Here is a 19,437-nt window from a genome sequence, read left to right on the forward strand (position 1 = left end):
ACTCCTTCACCAACTAGGGTTCACAATAAATCACATCTTCAACCTTCCATGTCTCCAGACTATCGAGGGGCTACCATAAACAACCACATAGCTGTAGCTTATCCAACTCCAGCCAGACTCAAAATGTTTCACATGTCTCAATTCCAGCCTCAACACTCCCTACCAGCTCAAGTGTTTATGCAACTGCTGGGAATGATGGCATCTTGCATTTTCATAGTCCTACATGCAAGACTTCACATGCGCCCTCTGCAGGAGTGCTTAGCACGTCAGTGGAACCAGGCTCGCGGTAAGTTATCAGATCTAGTGTTGGTAGACTGCCGCACCCATTGCTCTCTGCAGTGGTGGAACACACAAAACCTGTTGAAAGGGCGGCCCTTCAGTGATCCAGTTCCACAAATAGTACTGACGGCGGACGCATCACTCACAGGTCGGGAAGCACATCTCCAAACCCACACAATTCAGGGAATGTGGAGCCCTCGGTAGAAACAGCTTCATATAAATCACCTAGAACTGCTAGCGATTTTTCTGGCTCTAAAAGCATTTCAAGTGCAATTATTACACAAAACAGTACTAATTCGCACAGACAACATAACGGCCATGTATTGCATTAAAAAACAAGCGGGTACACAATCTCTCCAGCTATCCCAGCTAGCACAGGAAATCTGGACATGGGCCATTCATCACAAAATCTTTCTCCTGGCGGAACACCTCCCAGGAGTGGACAATCAGATGGCAGACATACTAAGTCGCCAGATACGGCAGATACATGAATGGGAACTGCATCCTCGGGTACTCCTCCCATTCTTCCAAATGTGGGGATTCCCAGACATTGACCTGTTCGCCACACATCTAAACGCAAAATGCCCAAACTTCGCGTCCAGATACCCACACCCATTGTCCAAAGGCAATGCACTATGGATGAATTGGTCAGGGATATTTACCTATGCTTTTCTGCCTCTCCCACTCATTCCATTAGTGGTTTGGAAGCTCAAACAAATGTCCCTGACCCTAATCCTGGTTGCTCCCACATGGGCACGTCAGCTGTGGTTCACAACCCTACTGGAACTGTCAGTAGATCCTCACCGAAAACTAAGACTTTCACCCAGAGCCATGGCGCGATAAGACACCCAGATCCCAATCAACCCAATCTAGCGATCTGGCACCTGCAGTCTTAGTATTTGGTTACCTAAATTAACCACCAGACTGTATGAACATTATCAAAGAAGCTAGGCGTCCTACTACCAGAGCCTGCTATGCAGCCAAATGGAGGCGGTTTGGGATTTATTCCAACAACAACCACATCAACCCACTTGACGCTTCCATTCAAAACATTATATGCTATGTGTTATTATTATTATTATTATTATTCTGAGTTTTATATAGCGCCTGGTTACCAATAGGCATCCCAGCGCTTACCGGCACATAACACTACTACAAGAATGCAGGGATTATACGAGAAACAGAAAAGTTTTTAAAAGTTTACGAAACCGAAGAAGACTAGCTTCCGAGCGCAGTTGTAGGGGCAATGAATTCCACAAAGAGGCCACATTTATTGAAAACCTTCTGCCACCGGTTCTTACACCTGCAACGTACCAATTTAGCATACTCTATCCGCTTATATCTTGCTGCAATAGCTGCATACCTCCAAAATAGGCAGAATCTGACTCTTTTTCGGGTACCTGCCATTTAAGCATTTATGGAAGGACTCAAAAGTTATCCCACCAAGGCGCCCACCTGCCCCAGTGTGGAATCTCAATGTGGTTCTCACTAGACTAATGGGTCCACCCTTTGAACCATTGCATAAATGTGAACTGCAGTTTCTTACATGGAAAGTAGCATTTCTTGTTGCTATCACATCACTCAGACGAGTCGATGAGATACAGGCATTCACTATAGAAGAACCTTTCTTGCATATGCACCACAACAAAGTAGTTCTTCAGACCAACCCTAAATTCCTTCCTAAAATCATTTCTGCCTTTCACATTAATCAATCGGTTGAGTTGCCTGTTTTCTTCCCTCAGCCCGATTCAGTGGCAGAACGTGCTCTGCACACGCTAGATGTCAAACGAACATTGCTATATTACATCGAAATGATGAAACCTTTCCGCAACACTAATCAACTTTTTGTAGCCTTTGCTCCACCACACAAGGGCAATCCTATATCAAAATCAGGTATTGCATGGTGGATTATAAAATGTATTCCAATATGCTATCAAAAGGCTAAGTGAACATTACCAGTTCCCCCCTAGAGCACACACTACACGTTAACTAGGAGCCTCTATGGCATTCCTAGAGAATATACCCATAGATGATATATGCAAAGCTGCACCATGGGCCACCCCACACACATTCACAAAACATTACTCAGTGGATGTGTTAGCAACACAACAAGCTAGAGTTGGTCAGGCAGTTTTACTCCCACTCTTTCAGACTACTGCAACAGCTACAGGTTAGGCACTGCTTTGGGAGATAATTGCTGTACAGTCTATGCACTAGTATATGATCTGCAGCTCGTATGCCTCGAACGGAAAATGCTACTTACCAGTATGCATCTGTTCTTGGCATGTAGAGCTGCAGATTCATATACGCCCACCCGCCTCTCTGGGTACCTATACCTGTTGCGGTTACATCTTACTTAGATACATGCATTCATGGACATCTCTTTCTACCTACTCTTTCTAACTCCATTATCACCCGCTGTGGCAAAACCATCTCAATGGAGTCGATGCCCATGCGCACTATCACCTAAGGGAGGAGTCGCCTACCTCGTGACTGAAAAGACTTCTCCGAAGAAAAACTAAGTGCAAACATCCGGACCCAACACTAGATGACGATCTATGCACTAGTGTATGAATCTGCAGCTCTACATGCCAAGAACAGATGCATACTGGTAAGTAGCATTTTCCTTATAAAGCAGGCCTTGCTGGATGGACAGCTGTTTGTCACACTAAGTGGGACTGTAATGCCCAGACGTGGGTCCCCGTGCACAACTGTACCCGGCTGATGACCCCATAACAAGGGCAAAACTGGTCCTTGGTTGCTCGTGTTCCTGTTCAGGGAGGAGCTGGCTTGGCAGCTCAGCGTAAGCTGTTTCCATTGGAGTAGGCTTCTTTTGGAAAATAAGCCCCCCTGCATACAAATTGCTTACCAAGAACAGAGGAGAACAATCACCATTTTGAAAAAGTTCTTAAGCAAGACAATAAAACGTTAGGTTGCAGGAATATCATGTTCGAGGCATATGAGCTGCAGATCACACACTAAGGATAAGATCGCCATCTGGTGTTGGGCTCGGATGATTGCAGGTTGTTGTCTTCGGAAGAAGTCTTTGGTCACGAGATTGGTGACTCCTCCCCTGGACAACAGTGCGCATGGGCATCCACTCCATCCTCAGATTGTTTTTTTTCCGCCATTGGGTTCGGATGAACTTTTTTCCGCTCCAGCAGAAAACTTATAAGCAATCACTACAACTCTCAAAATTTGAAACTCGACGTCGAAATCCATATCGGACCGACTCCGGACGCGGCTGATGGAAAGGACACCCTTTAAAAAATGCCCCCAATGTGGAGCAAAGTTTCCTCATAGCGACCACCAGGAGGTCTGTAATTTGTGCCTTTCACCAGACCACAACGAATCCAGCTGTCCAGCCTGTGCCGCATTCCGCTCCAAGAAAACTATCCGGGACCGAAGAGCTCGACGCCATATCATGGCCAAGCCGGTTCCGGAACCAGAAGACATCTTTGCACAGGATGTCTCTGGCGACGACTCCGAAGATCTCCAGATCGTGTCCGAGACCGACGATTCTGATCCGGGGCAGCCTGTGAGTACCAGCCCCCCTACCCCAACACCACCCAAAAAGACATTGTTCAAGACTCTGCCAGCTGGGCCCAGTCACGATCAAAAACATCTTCAGAAGCCCCGCCCTCGGGCCTGGCTCCGAAGAAAAGTAAGCCTGCAGGTGGCTCGGGCTCGAGCAAACCTCATGTCATTGTGCCTATAATACCTTCGGCACCGAAGCAGGCTCCGAGACCGAAATCTCCATCGGCCCCGAAACGTCACTCGGCACCGAGGTCTCCACCGACACCAAAAGGCTCGTCGGCACCGAAAGTTCCTTCGGCACCGAAAAATCCACCGGAACCGAAAAGTTCTTCGGCACCAAAAACCTCCTCGGTGCCAAAACAAGTCCATAAAGAACAAAAATCAACATCGGAAACAAAAAAGTCGGCGCCAAAGCCGCTTTCGGACAGTGGGGGAACTCTTTCGCCCTGATCCAACGCAAAAACGGATTTACATAAATCCGAAAACTGGACATGTCACAGCGGTGCCCTACAAGAAAAAGAAGCTGGATACAACACCTCCTCCAGCACCTCCAAAGAAGGACTGTGCTACTTCACCCATACGTCCTTCCTCTCCTACATTACCTCCTATTCCATCCCCCCCACACCCACCGCCTTCACCTCTACCATCTTCTCACACACCACCTCCACAGGATGATGATGATTTAGGGGGAGGGGGAGACCCAGATTTCTTTACTTATCCCACTGATCCTACTGATCCCTTTACACTCCCGGACACAGTACCATTTACCCTATGCCTGATATACCTGACCCCACTCCATACCCCTCAAAACCCTCCCCTCCTGATGACCATTTAGGGTTCGGTCAGCTTATAATCAGAGCAGCATCGTTTCATGGCGTCACCATGCACACCGACACTCTTGAGGAGGATTTTCTCCTCGACACTTTTGAGCAGTCGCAAGAAACAGTTCACATTCTACCCATGATTAAGGGAGTGATAAAGCATGCCAATGAGGTTTTTAAAGACCCTGTCAGGGCCAGGGTTCTCAACCCCAGAATAGAAAAAAAATATAGACCGGCGCCACAAGATCCTGCGTACATCAAGGCGCAACTCCCCCTAGACTCACTAGTCGTATCAAATGCCAGAAAGCGGGCGAACTCCCAAACAAGCGGAGACACGCCGCCCTCGGACAAAGAGTCTAAACTCCTGGAGGCTTCCGGCAAAAGGGTTGCCGCACAAGCTGCTAACCACTGGCGTATTGCAAATACACAAGCCCTATTGGCTCGTTATGATAGAGCCCATTATGATCAACTAGAGGATCTCTTGCAACACCTGCCTGAACCATACAAAACACAGGCCACTGACCTCATCCAAGAGGGCAAACTAATATCCAATGCCTCTGTTAAATGTACATTAGACGCAGCGGACACCGCTTCTAGGGCAGTCAACACAAGCGTATTGCTTAGACGCCACGCATGGCTGCGCATTTCCGGCTTCAAGCCGGAAGTCCAAACCACCATTCTTGCTCAACCCTTTAATCAGGAGCAACTATTCGGGCCTGCAGTAGACACTGCCCTAGAAAAAATGAAGAAAGATAATGAGACTGCCAAATCTATGGGAGCATTGCAGTCTACTCAACCCAGAGGCTCCTTTTGTCGCTCCTTTTATAGAGGAGCTTCCAAAAATGTGGGAACAGACAACTCTTCCACCTTCAAAACATCAGGTCAAACATCCCCTAACAGAGGATATTTTAGAGGAGGTTATCAGGGAAACAATACTAAAGGCCGAGGACGGGGCAACAACAACACCCGCACCTCTACAGCCACCAAACAGTGACTTGCCACCACTCCCCCCAGACCATTCCACTCCGGTCGGGGGAAGACTTCAACAGTTCCTACCTGTCTGGAATGCCATCACAACAGACAGGTGGGTAAGACAAATTATCCAATCTGGCTACTGCCTCGAACTCATAAACCCACCCCCAAACATACCACCCAGGCACCGTCCCATGACGTCTCACCACCTCACGCTCCTCAAACAAGAAATACAATCTTTGCTTCAAAAGCACGCAATAGAACCTGTTCCACTACAACATCAGGGCACAGGAGTATATTCCCTATACTTCCTCATTCCCAAAAAGGACAAAACCTTAAGACCCATACTGGACCTCAGACTACTAAACCAGTACATACAATCGGATCGTTTCCACATGATCACTCTCCAACAGGTCCTTCCATTACTTCAACAAGGAGACTTCCTTGCCACATTAGACCTCAAGGACGCATAGTTTCACATCCCTATGCATCCCGCTCACAGGAAGTGTCTACGATTCGTGGTAGATGGTCAGCACTATCAGTTTACAGTTCTCCCATTCGGAGTAACCACTGCACCCAGGGTATTCACCAAATGCTTGGCAGTCGTGGCGGCATATCTCAGGAGACAAGAAATCCATGTCTTCCCCTATCTGGACGATTGGCTCATAAAAGCCAATACTCTAGACAAATGCGTTCTCCACACTCACCGCACTATTCAAACCCTACACAACTTGGGATTTACCATCAACTATCCCAAATCTCAACTGCAACCCTCCCAAGTACAACAATACCTGGGACATATGAGCGAAAGGTTTCCCCTAGGTACTTTTAGGTCCAAGAGGAGGGGAGGAAGACAAATGAAAAAAGAGAACCTCTTATCTGACCTGTCTTATTTTTATAGAGTTAATCACTTGTGTACTATAAAGACCCCCAAGATGCAAAGTTACTCAAAAAACATTTTCATTTTTTTTTTTTTTTTTTTTAAGTATTTATTATTTACTTTTTTAAAAAAAAAATATACATAGCAGGACATTCATAATTATTAAATTGGCATCTAATTCATATGTAGAACATACATTGCTTCACACTGTGTTTCCTCATAAGTTGAATTTCATAGATACTTGTGAACATAAGTCTTTTTATACAGTTTTGTTTCTTATGTGGAGAGACCCCAAAGGAAAATCAGAAAAACCGTCACATCAACATTCTCACCTATCACTCACTCTTGCATACTAACAGACATTCTCCATAGGTAAATTTTAATTTTTCATTAAAAACCACAAACCATCTCTGGCAAAAGATCCTACTCCAATTCTAGTGCAAGCAAAATTAGTGTGTATACATAAGTTTTAGATGAGTTCTTGTTATGTCCTAAGATTCTAGAATCATGACGTTTAAATAGAGTTCTTCTGTGGATCTCCCAGTGTATGGTCGGTGCTCCTGGTCGACGTACGTTTCGGAGACTGACTATAAATTCCACGTCTCCTTCTTCAGGACCAGTGTGTTGTTACAGATATCTTTTAACATCTGAACGGCGAAAGAGTAGGGGTTCTCTGTGTGTTTATTGGCGTGGCCTCTGATATCCAAACACCTATTCCGTGCTCCAACTGGTGTAATGGACGCGATGGTATTCTAGAGGTTTAACTCCTCTAAGAGTTTATGTATGTATCCTGGTATGTTAGGCCATTGCTCATTCCTACATACTATTTATTCAAAGGCACAACAAAAACGATTGGTCCCACTGTATATGGTACTTGTATCAATTTCATCCAAGTTATTTAGGTGCATAAGTCCTTAAAAAGGTACACTGCATGTCAGTCCTTTTGGCTTACGCAATTTGACAGGCTTGTTATGTTCAGGAGCGGCAGCGACGAAAACGACAAGCTACGCTAGCTAGGAGATTGCACCCCTGAACATAACAAGCCTGTCAAATTGCGTAAGCCAAAAGGACTGACATGCAGTGTACCTTTTTAAGGACTTGTGCACCTAAATAACTTGGATGAAATTGATACAAGTACAAATAGTATGTAGGAATGAGCAATGGCCTAACATACCAGGATACATACATAAACTCTTAGAGGAGTTAAACCTCTAGAATACCATCTCGTCCATTACACCAGTTGGAGCACGGAATAGGTGTTTGGATATCAGAGGCCACGCCAATAAACACACAGAGAACCCCTACTCTTTCGCCGTTAAGATGTTAAAAGATATCTGTAACAACACACTGGTCCTGAAGAAGGAGACGTGGAATTTATAGTCAGTCTCCGAAACGTACGTCGACCAGGAGCACCGACCATACACTGGGAGATCCACAGAAGAACTCTATTTAAAACGTCATGATTCTAGAATCTTAGGACATAACAAGAACTATCTAAAACTTATGTATACACACTAATTTTGCTTGCACTAGAATTGGAGTAGGATCTTTTGCCAGAGATGGTTTGTGTTTTTTTTTTTTTTTTTGTAAAACCTTTATTGCACACAAGAATCAATACAAACATGGGCCTACAACCACCAGGGCCGGCCGCTAATATGTACATGTTTAACCACATCAAGAAAGCGATGGGCCCCCTGGGGCTCAGCTCAGTTGACGGAATACTGAGTGCACCTCAGAAGGTATCCGGAGACATAAATTTTGAGAAATACAAACAAAAGAAAAGTAAAATAACACCAAAAGACAAGGCGGAAATCATCGAGAAAGAGGCGTCTAACCACGGCTGGGGGTCCACACAGTACCAAATCCACCCTCGGGTGGTCAATGAGGATGATCAAGGGGGAGGTGGGGGCGACGGGAGAGCCACAACCATCTGCAGATGAAATGCAATAGTCCGGGAACCTCAGGATCAGGGGGACAAGTCAGCATCAGATGAGTCCACGAGGGGGGGTGTGCAGATGTTCCCACGGTACGCGTTCCATTGGCCCCAAATTCTGCCCCACGCCCCCGGCTTGCCCCGGGCCACATACAGTCTTCTCTCTGCACATGCACCAGTCCATGTTCTCCTTCCATACTGACACAGTGGGAGGCCGCCGGGAACCCCAAAGCTGTGCGATGTCCCTCTTAGCAACCATGTTCCCGAGGGCCGCCCACCGAGTCTGAGCCGCGTTATAATCGTTAGGCTCCCACACGTTCAGCACACATCGGCGAACCTCAGGCAACAGGGCGACCCCAGTGACACTTTCCATGACCGCGTGCACCCGGCGCCAATACTCCGCAACCTCACGGCACTCTCAGAGAACATGGAGAAAAGTGGCGCTGAGCCCACAGCCGCGCCTACAGAGCCCGTCCTCGGAGAAACCCATCAGAACTAAACGAGGGCCCGTCACGTAGACACGGTGGAGAATTTTAAGCTGGACAAGACGGAGACGCGCGGGTATAGCGACCTCCTTAGGGGAGGACCGCGCAGACTGCCAGTCCTCGTCGTCCAGTTCCACCCCATCTCCGATCCACGCCTCCCGCAGATGCACGAGGAGATCCGCCCGAATGTTTATTAGTTTTTTATAGATAAGGGAAATAGTACTGTCGGGCAAGTGACCGTCGAGTATGCGGTCCTCGAGTGGCGAAGACACCGGGACTGCAGTCCCCGCTCCGATGGCCGAGAGCAAAGCATGGCGAACCTGAACGTACCGAAAGAACTCCCTCTCACTCAATTCGTACTCACTCTGCAGCGCAGCGAAGGATTTAACCGCACCCTTCACCCAAAGGTCACCCACTCTGCTGATGCCAATCGTGTCCCAACGCTCGAATCCCTTCGTCGTCCAGAGGCTTCCCAATCTGTCAGACGCAAACAAGGGGGTCGCGCCCGTCAAGCGATCATTCCAGCCCATGGCCACATTTGCAGCCTTCCACAAGCGTACGGCTATCTTAGTGGGACCGGTTAAGGTCCTCCCAGCAGATCGAGAGTAAAGCGCTCTGTTAAAGTTGCCGCCAGGCAACAAAAACCTATCCATTTCGAAAGCCGGATTCGGACCAGGCGAGTACGTGGCATGGTTAATGGCAGATAGCTGGGAAGCCCAATAGTACCTCCTGATGTCCGGGAGCGCGATGCCCCCATCGTACCAGGGGAGAGTCAGTTTTGCAAGAGCAATACGTGCACGACCGCCCCAAACAAGGCTCCTTTGTAAGCTCTCTACTTCCCGGAAGTAGGCCGCCGGAATAATATCAAAGGAGTTCTGAAGTGCGTAAAGAAATCGAGGAAGAGATATCATTTTAAAAAGCGCCGCGCGACCGAGGGGAGACAAGGGAAGCTTACACCAGCGGGCCACGTCTAACCTCAATCTCCGAAGTGGAGAGAGGAGATTACGCTCGTAGCGGACAGCAGGATCCAATGAGACGTACACCCCCAGGTACGTAAAGCCGGAGCTGGACACCTTAATGGGAAAACGAGAAGGCAAGAGAGGAAAGCCACCGGAGATAGCATAGACACAAGATTTGGACCAGTTAATGATCAAACCAGGGTTCGTGCCGAAGGAGGTGAGGATGTCAAAGAGCACATTAAGTGACTTACGTGGTGAGGTGAGGTACAGGAGAATGTCGTCCGCGTACAACGAAACACGATCCTCGAAGCCAGGGGCCCACTGGATCCCTCTTATCGACTGTTCCCAACGAAGCCAAGCCGCAAGCGGTTCCAAAGCCAACGCGAAGAGCAGGGGAGATAACGGACACCCTTGCCTAGTGCCCCTCCCAAGAACGAAAGGCCGGGAAACCCTCCCGTTAACGACAACCTGTGCCAGCGGGGCAGCGTATAAGAGTTTAACCCAACTAATAAATCCCGCCCGAAGCCAAACTTTGCCAGGGCGGCCCAAAGATACGGCCATTCTATCGTATCAAAGGCCATTGTGGCGTCCAGGGAAACCAAGATGGCCGGCTCTGAAAGATATTCCGCCCTTGCAAGTACGCCATGTAGGCGCCGCAAGTTAAGGGCCGTATTCCGGTGCGGGATGAAACCGTATTGATCCGGATGCACCAGATCGCAAATAACAGTAAGCAGGCGGTTCGCAAGAACCTTGGCAAGGATTTTCGGCTCTGCGTTTAGCAGAGAAATAGGTCGATACGAGGCACAACGATCCCGAGGCTTACCGTCCTTGGGAATCACAACTATAGTGGCCAGGCATTGGTCATCAGGGAGAGAGCCGAGTTCAAGCGATTCCGAGAACATACGACGGAGAAATGGCGCAAGTTTATCCGGTTGCACTTTATAGAGTTCAATCGGGAGTCCGTTGGGGCCCATAGCTTTGCCTGAGCGAAGGGAACGAATCGCGGTTGCAATCTTGTCAACCGAAAGTGGGGCATCCATCTGCTCGCGTTCCTCCACCGACAAGCAGGGCAAAGCAATATCCTTCAACAAGTGACGAGAGTCAGCCTCATCTCTAGTAGACACCGGGGAGTACACAGCACAGAAGTAGTCCGCAAAACACTCCACAATCTCACCAGGGTCAGTCACACTCACTCCCTCCGATGTCTGGAGCACGGGGACCACTCGATTCACTCTCTCCTTCTTATCAAGCCAAGCGATCAATTTACCTGCCTTATCTCCAGCATCATACAGCCTACCCTGCTGTTCCCTATACATTGTCCGAGCAGCATCCGCAACAAGGGACTTATATTCAAACTGCTTCAGGCTGAGGGCATGGAGCCCGTCCTGAGTGACACCCGTCTCCAAGGCAGCCTCCAACCCCGATATCTCAGCCTCCAATGCAACCACCTCCCCGTTCTTAGCTTTCTTGGCCACCACGATCAGGGATAGGGCGTGTCCTCGGAGGACCGTTTTGAAGGGCTCCCACAGGGACACTGAGGACAAGACGGACCCCTCATTCTCCAGAAAATACTGATCAAGCGACTTAATGAGACCCTTGCGAATATTGGGGTCACGCAAGTACCAGGGGTTAATGGGGGCGATCCGCCCGGCGGATCGCATCCCGGTGTCGAAGAGGAGCCACAATGGGGAATGATCGGAGATGCCCCGGGCCAGGTGCTTAACCTCCCGGACCCGGGTGGTCTGGGCCGCGGGCATTAGGAAATAATCTAGTCTGGAAAGACTCCCGTGGGCCCCGGAGTGGAATGTGTACTGACTCTGTGTCGGATGTATCAACCTCCAGCAGTCCACCAGACCGAAAGTGTCCAAGAACCCGCCGAGCCACGCCTGGGCGGCAGAGAGGGCCCTGGGAGGGTAACGATCTAACTCGCCAGAAATCACGGAATTAAAATCCCCACCCACAAGCAGGAGACTATCAGGAAGTTCAAGTAACATACGACCCACATCAGAGAAAGTGGAGGTCTGGAGGCCTGGGGGAACATAGACCGAAACCAATGAAAGAGTTTGCCCCTCCCACCGCCCAGTCAAAGACGCATAGCGCCCTCTATCATCAAGAGTAACTTTGTCAATCTCAAGCGGGAGGGAGGAGCGCAGCAAGATGCCCACCCCTCTGGAGCCAGTGGTGAAGCCAGAGTGTGCGACCAGTCGGTAGCCCCCCCTGTTCATAGCATGACATACATTTCCCACCAAGTGCGTCTCTTGAAGAAATACCACATCAGGGGCCAATCGACGCAAATATTGCAACACAACCCCACGTTTGATACGGTCGCCCAATCCGTTGACGTTCCAAGACATCAGTTTCAACCCGTCCCCCCCCCCCCCCCCCCCAACCCAACACAAGAAGCTGGAGACCCCGGGCACGCAGCCAGACACCTGAAATTGAAAGAAAACAATAACACCGCCTTGAAAAGAAAAAACCCACAACCCACCCACCACTGCCACCCTCCCACCCCCACACCATTGCCACCCCCCCCCACCCTGCACCCCTGCGGACTATACAGCCCCCCCAACTTGCAGTGTGCCTGTCGCCCTAACAATCCCATGCTACAAAAAGACCCTAGAGGAGGAAAGGGACCCATCCCCGCCCGCACCCAAACGAAACATTATTAGACAAAATATACAATTGAAGTAGAACCTGGCTGAGCACAGAAGGAAATGTCAAAGTGGAGGACCAAGAATTATTCCTGCAGAGGCCCACCGCCCTCTGCACCGCCAGTACGCCCAGTTCGGTCTCCCGGTTCCGGCAGGGAATCCAACCAGTCACTCACTGTGTCGGGGCGTTCAAAGAAGAGAGTCCGATCTTCATATTCCACACGAAGCCTGGCAGGGAAAAGCATAGAGTATTTGATGTCCAGATCTCGAAGACGGCGCTTCACCCCCTGAAAGCTAATTCTCTGTTTCTGAACAAGTTGGGTGAAGTCCGGGAAGAGGTTGACTGAGGAATTCTCATATTTGACTGGGCCGTGCACCCTTGAGGCCTGCAGGATCGCATCCCGGTCTCTGTAATGAAAAAGTTTTGCAATGATAGGCCTCGGGGGAGCGCCTGGTCGAGGCCTACCGCCTGGGACACGATGGGCACGCTCCACGGCAAAGAACTTCCTCAGGCCTGAAGGAGCAAGATGATTGAGGATGAGGTCCTCGACCATAAGGTCCACCGGACGATTGTTGGAAGTCTCTGGTACACCTATGACACGGATATTATTGCGTCGTGCCCGACCCTCGAAATCCTCCAGCCGCCGGGACATCGCGTCGTTTGCAGACTTTAGATCGCCAAGAGTTGCCTGGAGGTCCGATACGTCCGTGACAAGAGTGGATGTCCTCCAATCCAACGATTGAACCCTCTCGTTAGTCTTAGAGTGATCCGCCCGGATTAACGTGACCTCAATGGCAACCGTGTCAATTTTACGGGCCAGAGCCTCGTACTGCTGGGCGATGGTTTCCCGTATGCCGTTGATGGCGCCCATAACGTCCTGCAGCGACAATTCCGTGGGGACGGATGGACCCCCACCGGAGTCCTCCATGACGGCACCCGCCGGCCCGGGGGTCCCTTTACCCTGGGTATAGCGATCCACGATGTTACTCTGGACCGGTCCTCCACGCAGGGATGTCTTGGTTCTCCGTTTCTCGGGATCCCCCTTGCCCCCCATGTTGGGCGATGCTCACCGGTGGGGTCCGCCCGGACCGCTAGCAAAGGGGCACCAGCAGATCAGACACAAACTGTCCGAGAGCCCGCTCGGGAGAGTTGAGAAAAAGGCACAAATCAGTCAAGTACCAAGGCCGGAGGACGCCCCAGCCGTGCAAAGTAGCTCCTCGATCAGGACATGCAGTAGTGCAAAAGCGAAACCGAAAGTGAGGGCGCGGTCATTGGCAATGCTCCGATGCCGTTGTTGTTCAACTACTCCCCGGCCCCACGGTTCACCAAAGCACCGGGCACAGCTCCCAGGTGGGCCTCCAAAATGTAAGACGCTGTATTTCAGGTCCCCCCGGTCCGATTTTCGTTCTGAGAAGAGTTATGGGTTCAGCCAAGGTGTATCTTCCAGAATCCATCCACAAATCCAGGATAATGTCAGGATAAGTTGCGAGGAGCGGCAAGGGTCCGGGGAGCCCTGTGCTCACGCGACCATCTTGGATGCGCGCAAAGCTCCTCCTCCTGGTTTGTGGTTTTTAATGAAAAATTAAAATTTACCTATGGAGAATGTCTGTTAGTATGCAAGAGTGAGTGATAGGTGAGAATGTTGATGTGACTGTTTTTCTGATTTTCCTTTGGGGTCTCTCCACATAAGTCTTTTTATACAGTTTTGTTTCTTATGTTCACAAGTATCTATGAAATTCAACTTATGAGGAAACACAGTGTGAAGCAATGTATGTTCTACATATGAATTAGATGCCAATTTAACAATTATGAATGTTCTGCTATGTATATTTTTTTTTTTTTAAAGTAAATAATAAATACTTAAAAAAAAAAAAAAAAAATGAAAATGTTTTTTGAGTAACTTTGCATCTTGGGGGTCTTTATAGTACACAAGTGATTAACTCTATAAAAATAAGACAGGTCAGATAAGAGGTTCTCTTTTTTCAACAATACCTGGGAGCCACCATAGACACATCCAAAGCCGTAGCTTATCCCAGCACAGCCAGGATAGCCAACATACAAAGTCTCGTCAAGAAATTTCAAACACAACACTCTCTCCCCGCAAGAGTGTTCATGCAACTCTTAGGCATGATGGCGTCATGCATCTCCATAGTACCCTACGCACGCCTTCAAATGTGTCCCTTACAGGAATGTCTAGCACAACAGTGGAACCAGGCCCACGGACAACTTACCGATCTGGTGTTGGTGGACAGCCGCTCACTTCGCTCGCTGAAGTGGTGGAACACCATCAACCTGTCCAAAGGGCGGCCATTCTTAGAGCCTCTTCCACAAGTTGTGCTGACCACAGACGCATCTCTCACGGGGTGGGGAGCCCACCTCCTTCAACACACCACTCAGGGAAAGTGGACCACTCAACAAAAACAGCTCCACATCAATCACCTAGAACTTCTAGCGGTGTTCCTAGCACTAAAATCCTTCCAAATGCATCTACAAAACAAGACTGTCCTCATCCGCACGGACAACATGACCACAATGTATTACATACAGAAACAAGGAGGGACACATTCTCTACAACTGTCCCAACTGGCGCAACAAATTTGGAGATGGGCAATTCCCCAAAACATCTACCTGCTAGCAGAACACCTCCCAGGGGTTCAGAACCAGGTGGCCGACCTCTTAAGTCACCACACACAGCAGATACACGAATGGGAACTACACCCCAAAGTCTTACTCCCATTCTTCCAAAAGTGGGGACAACCAGACATAGACCTGTTCGCCACACAAGAAAATGCAAAATGCCCAACCTTCGCAGCCAGGTTCCCACACCCACGGTCACAGGGCAATGCAATATGGATGAACTGGTCAGGCAAATTTGCGTACGCTTTTCCGCCTCTCCCACTCATTCCATTTGTGGTACGCAAACTGAAACAACAGTCGCTAACACTCATCCTAGTGGCTCCCAATTGGGCACGTCAACCCTTTGGAACTATCGCTAGTTCCACATCAAAAACTGCATCTCTCCCCGGATCTGTTAACCCAGAACCATGGAGAAATCAGACACCCAGATCCTCAAACACTGAACTTGGCAATCTGGCTCCTGAAGTCTTAGAGTTCGGGTACCTCAACCTTCCTCCAGACTGTATGAATATCATTAAAGAAGCCAGAAGACCTACTACTAGGGCATGCTATGCTGCAAAATGGAAACGATTTGCCATTTACTGCGCTAACAATGACATACAACCACTGGATGCTTCCATCCAAAACATCATTTGCTATTTACTTCACTTGCAAAGATGCAATTTAGCGTATTCCTCTATACGTCTACATCTAGCGGCATTAGCAGCCTATTTGCAAAATAGACAACACCTGTCCTTCTTTAAGGTACCAGCCATTAAAGCATTTATGGAGGGTCTTAAAAGAATTATTCCTCCAAGGTTACCACCTTCCCCGGTGTGGAACCTTAATATTGTTCTAACAAGGCTCATGGGTCCACCATTTGAACCAATGCACAAATGCGAACTGCAGTTCCTAACATGGAAAGTGGCTTTCCTCATCGCAATCACATCCCTGTGAAGAGTAAGTGAAATACAAGCCTTGACTCTCGAAGAACCCTTCCTACAACTACATCGGAACAAAGTCGTTCTTAGGACGAATCCAAAATTCATCCCTAAAGTCATTTCCCCTTTCCACCTAAACCAGTCAGTCGAACTACCAGTCTTTTTCCCTAATCCAGACTCAGTAGCTGAGAGAGCACTTCATACCTTAGATATTAAGAGAGCCTGGCTGTATTACATCGACAGAACCAAACCTTTTCGGAAAACCAAGCAACTGTTTGTTGCTTTCGCTCCACCACATAAAGGCAATCCTATTTCCAAATCGGGTATTGCCAGATGGATAGTCAAATGTATCCAAATATGTTACCAAAAAGCTAAACGTACTCTTACCGTTCCCCCTAGGGCGCACTCCACGTGTAAAATAGGGGCCTCTATGGCATTCTTAGGGAACATCCCCTTAGAAGACATTTGCAAAGCAGCCACATGGTCTACTACACACACCTTCACAAAGCATTACTGTGTTGATGTGCAATCCAAACAAGCTTCAGTAGGCCAAGCTGTCCTAAAAACTCTATTCCAAACTGCTGCAACTGATACAGGTGACCACCGCTAGGGGAGACACTGCTATATAGTCTATCCTTAGTGTGTGATCTGCAGCTCATATGCCTCGAACGGAATATGCTACTTACCAGTATGCATCTGTTCTTGGCATGTAGAGCTGCAGAGCCACACACGCCCACCCACCTTCCCGGGACCTGTATCCGTTCCAGCATTGTCTTAATTAGACACTACACATGGACATCCTTTCTCTTTACTTCTTATACACTCCATTTCCCATCATGGCGAAAAACAATCTGAGGATGGAGTGGATGCCCATGCGCACTGTTGTCCAGGGGAGGAGTCACCATTCTCCAGTATTTGGGGTGTCTTTCATAGATTCACATGCTTGAATATTCCCCGTCGTCGAAGTGGGAGTCCCACGGTATATAAAAAGCAATAGGTGTCATGTATATACATAAACATACATAACCACATAATAGCATATACATATCCAAATAAATTTCATATACATTTCAGAACTAGCATATTAAGTGAAAAATACCATAGGATAGTATTGACACATAAGAAAGCATTGAGAAAAAGAATCACTTTACTGACATCTCCATGTCGTTTTATAGTCCAAACTCCAGCCAATCAGGCGCAAGCACCCTCTAGAACCTTCTCCTCCGAGGCTCAGTCCCTCAGATTTTCTACAGCACGTCGTGTGAAGGGAGTCTCCTTGAGCTCTGCTCAATCTTTGATCTACTTTGGTTTTTTCTTCACCATGTCTTCAAGTAAGAAGTCTCTTTTCTGTCCCTGTACTTCTTGTGGGAAGTTAAGGCTGTTTTCTGAAGACCCCCATGATAAATGTATTTACTGTCTTTATCCGGACCATAAGGTTTCCAGCTGTAAAATTTGCAGACCTTTCTCGCAAAAGACTTTGAAAGACAGAGAGGGTCGCCTTTTATTATGGCTTCAGAAACTTAAAGATACTGATAACCCCCTTTCTGAGATAGAAAGTGTAGCATCTACTCGGACAGGAGTCTCCTCAAAGCGTGGTAGTTTCCAGGACTTGCCATCTCCTTTTCTAAAAAAGAAGAGACTTCATCTTATGGAAGTTCTTTAAAGGTAGAGTCTCTGATACCACGCCTACGCCCCCGAGATCTGACTCTCAGGCGTCTTTGACTCCGTCTATGCATGTTTCTGCTCAAAAACGTGCTAAACCGTCGACGGGCCCGTTGACGGTTCCTCCGTCGACTAGATCTGCCACTTCATCTGCCTCGTCGACGACTGTGACGACGGTTTCCTGCAAGATTCCAGCGTCGTCGACAACGACTCCGTCGACGCTTTCACCGTCGACGGTGGTGTGTGTGTCTCTCAAGACGGTCTCGTCGACGATTCCTTTATCTTCGTCGTTGACGAAGAGGATTGTGCTCCCGTTGACGTCAAAAACATCGTCGACGATAGTGAAGCGAAAAGAGAAGCCTTAGTCGACGACGATTACTACTTCGTCGACGGCAGCCTCGTCGACGGCGGCAGCCTCGACGACGGTGGCTTTCTCGACGACGACTTCATCGACGACGACTTCGTCGACGATAATCTCGACGACGGAGGTGTCAAATTTTGCAACGATTCCTTTGGTGCCAATTTCTACATCGGCGCCAGTATTGGTGGACACCTCCTTATTGCAGCGACGCCAGGCGCCAGGCTGCGCTGGACTCTATTATGCTGCCTCCAGTCACTCGGCCATCTCATCAGCTATTCCCCATGGATGCTGAGGAGGTTTCGGAATCTGACGACTATGTTCAGTCCTCTTTTCGAGATGCTCGTAGTCCTTCTGAGCTTCACATCAAATGCCAAGATTTTGAAGAGCATGATTATGCGCAAGACTATTATTGTCAGGAGCAGGAGCAACATCCTCCTGCACAAATTCCCATGGCGCAGCTTCCGTTGTCGCTCATTTCCAACCTTCAATTCATGTTGGAAGACTATAATCGACGGTTTCCAGCTGCGTCTCATGGCTCTCCACGTGAGACGCCATCGGCTGTTCCGTCTACCCCTGTGATGCCACCAATACCGACACCATCCGCACCGGCATTGGTTCCTCCTGCGACAGAGGAGGTGGGGGACAATCTGGATACTGAGGATGGAGAGCTGCCTGATGATGACTCTATGGCGGACTGGGATGACTATCAAGTCAATTCGCCAGCATCCCCTCCAACATCGCCAATTAATTCACCACCTCTCGACATATCAGGATTCCATCAACTGATGGACAGGGCAGCTCAACGCTTTCACCTTCCCATGATGGTTAGGGAGGAAGACTGCTTTTTGTACGACTTCAAGTCACAGCCGCAAAAGCAGGTACGAGCCGTGCCTATTATTGACTTTATCTGGAACGAGGGCATTAACTGATGAAAACGCCCAACTCCATCCCGGCTGTCCTCCCGCGACTGGAGAAGAAGTACAAGGCCCCGGACTCTTCCCCCAGCTTGCTTAGTGTCACAGCCTAAGCCAGACTCGGTGATCATCCAGGCGGCGCAACGTCGCTCCAAAAATCCATCGTCTCCACTCTCGTCACCTCCGGACCGTGACGGCCGCCGCCTGGATGCCATTGGCAAGAAGTTCTCAACTATGGCTTCAACAACTGTCCGGGCAGCAAACTCGTTGGCCATCCTCGGTCGTTACGATCGACAGATGTGGTCGGACATGGGGGCTTTGGTTAAGCTTATCCCGGAAGATTCTAGAGCGGAGGCTCTAAAGATCCTGCAGGAGGGTGAGAGGGCATCCTCCGAAATCATCGACTGCTCAGTTGACATTGCCTC

The 19,437-nt window shown here is 48.8% G+C and overlaps 1 protein-coding gene across 2 annotated transcripts in view; it reads left to right on the forward strand.

Annotated features, from left to right (window-relative positions):
• The window catches only part of TEF (TEF transcription factor, PAR bZIP family member), a 127,802-nt gene that overhangs the window by 66,578 nt on the left and 41,787 nt on the right, over positions 1 to 19,437 (forward strand). The gene's annotated exons all lie outside the window — the stretch shown is intronic.

Source organism: Triturus cristatus, chromosome 4_2 (assembly GCF_964204655.1).
Source record: "Triturus cristatus chromosome 4_2, aTriCri1.1, whole genome shotgun sequence".
NCBI lineage: Eukaryota > Metazoa > Chordata > Amphibia > Caudata > Salamandridae > Triturus > Triturus cristatus.